The 8,407-nt window shown below is 37.4% G+C and overlaps 1 pseudogene; it reads left to right on the forward strand.

Annotated features, from left to right (window-relative positions):
• The first annotated feature begins 773 nt into the window (after positions 1–773).
• LOC136844852 (pro-resilin-like) lies at positions 774–2,278 on the forward strand (annotated as a pseudogene).
• Positions 2,279–8,407: the final 6,129 nt, after the last annotated feature.

Consider the following 8,407-nt stretch of genomic DNA (forward strand, 5'->3'; position numbering starts at 1 on the left):
TTGAAAGTTTTACGTTAATTAATATAATAAAAGGAAATGATGATTATGATTATGGATTACAATAATAAACAAGTATATCAATGACATTGCTCTCCATCAGCATCATACTGCCAATTCGTTTTCTGTCTGATTTACTTTTGTTTATTCTCTTTCATAGGTTATTCTATACTTCTTTATATTCCCTTTCCCGTAATGCTTTCTCTAGTGAAGCTGTTGGGCCTCTAGTATTCTCCTTTTCTAGCAAATGTTGTAGTTTGGCTTGTAATAATAATAATAATAATAATAATAATAATAATAATAATAATAATAATAATAATAATAATAATATTTTCATATCATAAAAATAAAAATACAGAGTGATAAAGTTAACATGGCGTTTCTGGAGACTCATAGTAAATTTAATGAAGATTCTTCTGTTCACAAGAACCTACAATGCAAATTCAATATTTGGACTAAAAGATAAACCTTGAAGAAAGATTTCTACACCAGCACATATCAATATACTGTGTATCAATTTTCCTACGGAACTCGTGCCCACGGTATTTTATAGATGATCTCAAAAACGAGAGCATTTTCGTGAAGCCTGACCTCGATATAGTAAGTCGTGCAAGGTCACACTGGTACGGAGAGCAAAAGGAAAAAAAAAAGAGAAAAGCCCCAAGCAGAATCCATATAAAAAGACCAACTATTTCACTTCCCATCATTCAGCGACTACACCTTCCTCAGAGATCTTTCTACGAGTTCACTGTCTAAGCCTACAAATAACATCAGCGATGAAGGCTCTAGTCATCTGTGGTAAGGAAACGCTTTTTGTACCAATGTCGAGAAAAGAATTACGCACGATAAAATACTGGCAATCTTGAGAATGAAAGTTGTGAGATATAACGATTATGAAGTAATGATGAAAATAAGAAAAATGAAAAGCTCTTCCATTTCAGTAAATATGAAATAACAAACAGGTAAATGAAACTCAAACACTACAAGTAATAAATAAGAATTTTTCAGTGTCATGCACTCAACCCATACGAACGAGATAACTTTAAACTCTTCCTTATGATTTACAACTTGCTTCTTTTTCAGCTCTTCTTGGCCTCGCAGCTGCTGATAAGCGCCCGCCTAGCAATGGCTACGGGGCCCCCCGCCTCCAAGCAATGGTTACGGAGCGCCCCTAGCAATGCCTATGGGCCTCCTAAGAATGGCTATGGAGTAGATCCCTCTTGAGGCACTGGCTGAAAATATCCCTGGAGGTGGTATTCCTGGTGAAGATTATCCCGTCTTAGCCTTTGTTCCTGACACCGGATTCGACTGCAACGCCCAGAATGTCCCTGGATATTATGCTGACACTGACCCCGAAGCTGGCTGCCAGGTCTTCCACATCTGCCAGGACAGGCCCAATGGACGCCGTCAGCAGGACTCCTTCCTCTGCCCCAACGGCACCATCTTCAACCAACAGTACCTCGTCTGTGACTGGTGGTTCAACTTCGACTGCGCTGATGCCGAAGACTTCTATTCAGTTAATGAACTGATTGGAGTTGTCCCCTATGGCAAGCAAAATAATAATGGCTATGGGTCTAATGGAAATGGCAATGGAAACAATGGCTATGGATCTAATGGCAATGGAAACAGTGGCTATGGATCTAATCGGAAACGGTAAGCAAAAAAGAATGGTAATGGAAATGGATATGGCTCTAATGGCTCTAATGGGAAGAAAAATGGCAAGAAGAACGGCAATGGGAATGGCTATGGCTCTAGCAACGGCAACGGTGCAGCCCCAAGCAATGGCTACGGAGCCCCTGCTGCCCCAAGCAATGGCTATGGAGCACCTGCTGCCCCAAGCAATGGCTATGGAGCACCCGCTGCCCCAAGCAATGGCTATGGAGCACCTGCTGCCCCAAGCAATGGAAACGGAAATAATGGCTATGGATCCAATGGAAATGGAAAAGTAAAAAAGAATGGTAACGGAAAGAGAAATGGAAAGAAAAACGGAAGAAAGAACGGTAACGGAAACGGTTATGGCTCTAACGGCAATGGTGCTGCCCCAAGCAATGGCTATGGAGCACCTGCTGCCCCAAGCAATGGCTATGGAGCACCTGCTGCACCCAGCAACGGATATGGAGCACCTGCTGAACCTAGCAACGGTTATGGAGCACCTGCTGCCCCAAGCAACGATTATGGAGCACCTGCCGAGCCTAGCAATGGCTATGGAGCTCCTGCCGAGCCTAGCAATGGCTATGGAGCCCCTGCTGAGCCAAGCAATGGCTATGGAGCACCATTCTAAGTAAAAAGAATTATGAAGTTCAAGATAGACGACGACATTTTATACTTTAAGGCTATTCTCTCCCTCCCCTTATCTTATTATATTAGATTATGTACAGTAATATATATATATTTTATATATTAAATATGATCATCAACCTCGCATATACTTATCCTAATTAGGTTGACACATAAATGAAGACAAAATGCAGACAGTTTAAGCAAGTTATGAAAATATTTGCCACTGAATATTTCCGCATCGATATCAGTGTTGACGCCAAATATTCTTTGTCCTCTGTGTCTGTAGAAATATAGGATAGTATTTTGAATCTGAAATTATTTTTGAATGAAGGAACTAATAACAGGATTATATGATCACCCATAATACCCCATGTGACACATGCTTTGGAGAATATGTCATTACAATGAACAAAGAAGTTAAGCCTTGAGGTAGGTAGAAGGGTTATAAAGGTTACAATAAGACTACAACAACCGTTGTCATCAAATAAGAAATGTCAGTAATAAGCATTTGGCAATATTGCATTAGAATCACAAAAAAATACTTAACATACTTGAAGCTGTAATAACTTACTGCACTTAGAATAAAAAATATACTTAACATGCATGAAGCTGAATTAACTTGGGTCGAAAAGGTTACATGTAACTGCGATTGTCATCACATTCAATATGACTTCTGAATTTTTATTTTTGCAAGAAGATTATTCATCCAAATGAACTGCATTCAAAAGAAAAGCCCTTTGGTTTCTTCAAGGCAGAGAAAGTTTTATCTGTATACAAGTGTCAATATGGTAATTTAATAAATTTTCCTTAACTAATTTTTTTCAGGTAAGTATACAGAAGGTTTTCAAGGCGTCAAATCAGCTATTTTGTTAAATTTCCATAACATTTCTCCATCTCCAAAAATTCATAGAAAATTATTATTCTTCAAAAACGGTATCTATCAATGAATGAAACTACCGTTTTTTGAGAAGGAATGTAATTACTCTATAATTTTGGAGATGAAGAAAATATATTATGGAAAACCTTTTAAATAACTGATTGACTACCTTAACATTGTGTATCTTTTACCTGAAAGTAGTTGAAAAACTGTAAATACCGTATTAATATACAGGTAAACTTTTCTGCCTTGAAACAAGGCTTTTTCTTTGAATGCAGTTCTAAAATAAAATTCGAAATCATGTGACAATCGCAGGCCGACACAGTGAGTGGCTTTTCATCATGTTAGCGCTATTTTTATTCTAAGTAAACAATTATTCGCTTTCAATATGTTAAAGTATTTTTGTGATTGTCTTTGTATTGCACAAATACTGACATTTCTGACGATGTTGGCAGTTGTTATGGCCTCTTGACAGCCTTTATGAACCTTCTGCTACACTCAGGCAACTTCTTTTGTTCATTAACAATGTTGCCTATTCTTGAAAACATGTCACATGGTATTATGGTGATCATATAATCTGTTGACCTTCATTCAAATGTTTCAATTCCAAGCACTATCTATATTTCTGAATTTTTAGAGAAGCGGCGTCAGCTACTGATATCGACGCGGAAACTATTCGGTAGCAAATATTTTCATAACTGTAAATGTCTTTTAATGTTCATTTGTCGGCTGAGCAGAGACTGAAGTATATGCAGGTGACAAATGTATTTAACTATAAAATATGCTTATATGTACTGTACATGTCATAATAGACAAGAGGAAAGTATCTTGACCTAGAACTAATTTTGCCCAAATGATGCTCCGCTGACTCACTGCTATTGCTAAGCTCAAAACTCCATGTGGCTCGGCGTTTCCATAATGACGACAGTACTCATTGGAAACGGTGCTCAACATCATTATTCAACAACCGACAACTGGTTGCTCTGTTGTGCCGTTAGGCTGCCAGCTGCCGTACTATTCCGTTTTCTTTCCATTTCTCGTTACCGTCTTTTACTTTTCCATTCCGGTCATTTCCGTTTCGGTAGCTGAGGCAACAGGTAACCGCTGGACACGGCGAGTCTCCATGGCGACTCCGTAGCCGTTGCCGTTTAGCAAACCTGGCCATTCCCGACCGGAACTAATGCTTGCCATTTTTATTCCCATTAAACTTCATTGAAACCGTATCCTTCGTGCCATTCTTTTTGGCACCGTTCCCGTTGCCAACCGCGTTTCCATTGCCGTGTAGCCATTCGTTGCGACGCCACTCCAGTAGACCCTTAGCCGTATTGACACGCGCCATGGTGGCATATCGATTCATTGAATAGAAGAATAATGGAAGCATCGGCACGATCAACCGCCGGTCTGAACAGTGCGGGCGGTGCTGCGTTAACGGCATCTGGCACGGATTTGACGGCGTTGTGTCGCTGCGTGGGCGATTACTGATGATCGGGGCTGAAGGCTAAGCGGATGCTCACCGGGAATACCGCCGAAGATATTTTCGGCCGGTGCCTCAGAAGGATCTGCTCATGGCCATTCTTAGGAGACCCGTAGTGCGGTACTCGTAACGTTAACGCGGAGCTTGAGCGCGGCCGACAACGGCGCGAACGAAGCCAAGTGCTGGGAAGGATTTAAGGGCCATGTCGTTCGTATGGAGTTGATGCATGACACTATTTATTGCTGGCCAGTGTTTGTTCGTTTACCTGTTTGTTTGCTGTTACTGAAGTGGTTTTCTTATTTTCATCGTTGCTTCATAAATCGTATATCTCACAGCTTTCGTTACTCAGTTGCCGGTAGTCTTTCTCGACATTATTACTAAGCGTTTCCTACGAATTGACAAATAAATCGCTTTGATCTGGCGAACTCGTATGAAAGATATAGAAGAAGGTGAAGTCGCGCGAATGAAGGTATGTTGATTGTCTTTATATGTTCTGCTTTCTCTTTTTTTCCTTTAACTCTCCGTGTGATGTTGCTGCGCGGCTACGAGGTCGACTAAAATATATAAGATTGAATCATTATACGCCGTGAATTTATTCCGTGAAGAAAGTGATACGCAGCTATATTGACTGTGATAACAGTGTAAGTGCTTTTTCTTCCAGGTATCTTTTAGTCCCAGGCTATTGGTGTCTTCGATGGCACCATCATTCTTTATCACTCTGTTTTATTTTTATGTTTATGAATATTGGCATGTTATTATTATTATTATTATTATTATTATTATTATTATTACAAATAAACTACAACATTTACTAGAAAAGGAGAAGAATAGAAGACTAACAGCAGAAAAGCGCATTACGGAAAGTAGAGGTATGAAATAACACCTATGAAAGAGAATGAAACAGAAAGTAAATCGGGCTGAAAAACGGAGATGACTATTATGTGCGATGAAGAAACAGCTGTCACGTGATATACGTTTATTATTGTAATCCCATAATCATAATCATCATTCCTTTTATTACTATTGATTGTAAACTTTCGAAACAACAAACAAATAAATAATGAAAATTCATGCTATGTATATAGCTGTATATGTATATATATGTATATGTATATGTATATATATATGTATAGCATTTGTATATATATATGTATATGTATATATATATATATATATATATATACAATTTTTCACATCACCGTGACATTTAACTATCAAGCGATAAGCGCTATGGGGTGGATGATAACGACATTCATAACATGTTGTGTGTGTGTATATACACTCTTTCTTGTATACTGTATATATATATATAGTAACAAATAAATATATGCTATATGTATATATATGTATATATATATGTATGCTGCTATATGTATGTATACATATATATTAGCTGCATGTGTTTCTTTATGAATTAAAGTTCACTGTACCCACTATATGCAGTGTGCATTACATTAAAGGCTGGCTTGTATCATGAATGTGTCAGCCAGTCTTTTAAGTTCATTCGCTCTTCCTTCCCATCAGTAATCTTCTGCTGATCTGAGTATTGAAACATTTGGCTGGGTTGGTGTTTCACATTTCAGTAAGAAACGGTTACAGATGATAGCAATATTGACGTCTTCGCTGAACGTATCTTCTTTCTCGAAGCATCTTGTTACCACTATTAGCACTGAAGCAGGAAATAGTTTGAATCATTTGCTGTACGGCACAGTACATCCGTAGTGTGTATTATTATTAGTATTATTATTGACTTTTGGAAAAGGCTTTTTCCTGCTGTGAGCGAACTTTGTTGAAAAGAAATATTCTGCGCTGCAGTTGTTCAACACTACTATAATTATAATATATTCGTGAAAACTTTTACGCGCTAAATGAAGGAGCAGCCTACTCAACGGCTACAGAAATGCCATTCTAATATTATTATCATTATTATGTGTATTACTTTAACTACTATATATATATATATATATATATATATATATATATATATATATATATGTATATATATATATATATATATATATATAAATAATATAAATGGATGCATGTAAGTAACTATGTATGTGTGTGTGTGTTCCAAGCAACTCAACTTTGTTGATCAATAACATGACTTACTATCTGAAAAGAATGGCATTGGCTGCTATCACTAACTACCAAGCCTGAGTGAGGCACAGTTATCATTGAACAGCTAACTAAACAAACTTTCTGCCGGGACTCAGCTCATATCTCATTTTGTGCTACATTTGACTTACTATGTGAGATGATAGTCCTTGTGAGAGCAAACGAAAGGAAGCGACATGTATAACAAAATGACTTTGTGAATGTCTAATCCATAATTTCAGTGGGCTGTATCAATTTTGAGAAAGAATGGAGATAAGAATAATCAAAATCTTAGACAACTCTTTCATCTTAACTGAAAAGAGAAAGAGAGAGAGTTGGTGGTAGAGTGAGGAGAAGGGGAAGAGTGAGGGAGTTGGAGAAGAGAGAGATGAGAGTAGAGGGTGTTGGAGGAGAGAGAGAGAGAGAGGGGTAGGGGGTGTAGAGAGGAAGAACAGGAAATGAGTGAGGAAGAGCTGAAAGGTGAGAGGAAGAGAGCGAGAGGGTAATTAGAGAGAGAGGAAGGTAGAGGGGTGTTAAGGAGGAAAAGAGGAAGATGAGGGAGACTTGGAGAAGAGAGAGAAGAATGATGAAGTGAGGTTTGTGTTGTCATTCAAACCACAACATAAATCAGCTAATCAATGCTATAATAACTATATGCTATATATATATATATATATATATATATATATATATATATATATATATATATATATATATATATATAACTATATATACAGCATAATATATATATACATATATATATACATATATATATATATATATATATATATATATATATATATATATATATATGTATATATATATACATATATATATATATATATATATATATATATATATATATATATATATATATATATATATATATATATAATAACTGCTATATATCACTGTATATACTGGAGTGTTTCAGGGTAGAGCACCCCCTCCTAGGAACAAATGGAAAGTTATGAAGTTTTCTGCTATGGCCTATCTCCAAGTACATTGTTCCAGGATTTCTATTAAATATTTTTCATTTGCCTGTGATTTTTCAGGCTGACCCGAAGCCATGGCTAGCGACTGGAAAAATATCAGATGAACAACCGAATCAAACTTCTTCAGAAGAACTGGATGCTGGCTTGCATCTGCGTTCTCAGTCAATAAATACGGTAAGATGATCTGATCAAACTGGGACAAAAATCATTCTTGACTGTCGTGCAAGTAAGTGGAAGGCCTGAGGGATCCTGCTCGAGTCAGGCATGGCTGAGCAGTGAGTGCTGCACAAGTGGCAGCAACAAAGAAGAAATTATAGTGTTCTATATCGTGAATTGAAAATCTGATCAAGCTTGTCAGCTGGCAACATCACTCGGCAACAGAGAGGAAAGACGTTAAAGCTATTGTGGTTCATTCTTGGAGTGGATAATGCCGCATCTGATCGGTGCTACGCTTTGATCGAGAGAAAAATCATAAAATGACATCATTTGAGCTCTGCTTTAATCAGTGGCTACCAGACTATGCTTCTATTTGAAACCTATACTACATTTCACAACCCAGCATGACTATGTCATCAAAAAGGACTGATCATGGAATAATGCAAACTCTTTCAGCGAAAACTGTGCCCCATTTCTTTCTCTCCTCAAATGTGGGTATGAAATCATATTTTTGCATGTTTCAAATAACTC

This window comes from Macrobrachium rosenbergii, chromosome 13 (assembly GCF_040412425.1).
Source record: "Macrobrachium rosenbergii isolate ZJJX-2024 chromosome 13, ASM4041242v1, whole genome shotgun sequence".
Classification (NCBI taxonomy): Eukaryota; Metazoa; Arthropoda; class Malacostraca; order Decapoda; family Palaemonidae; genus Macrobrachium; species Macrobrachium rosenbergii.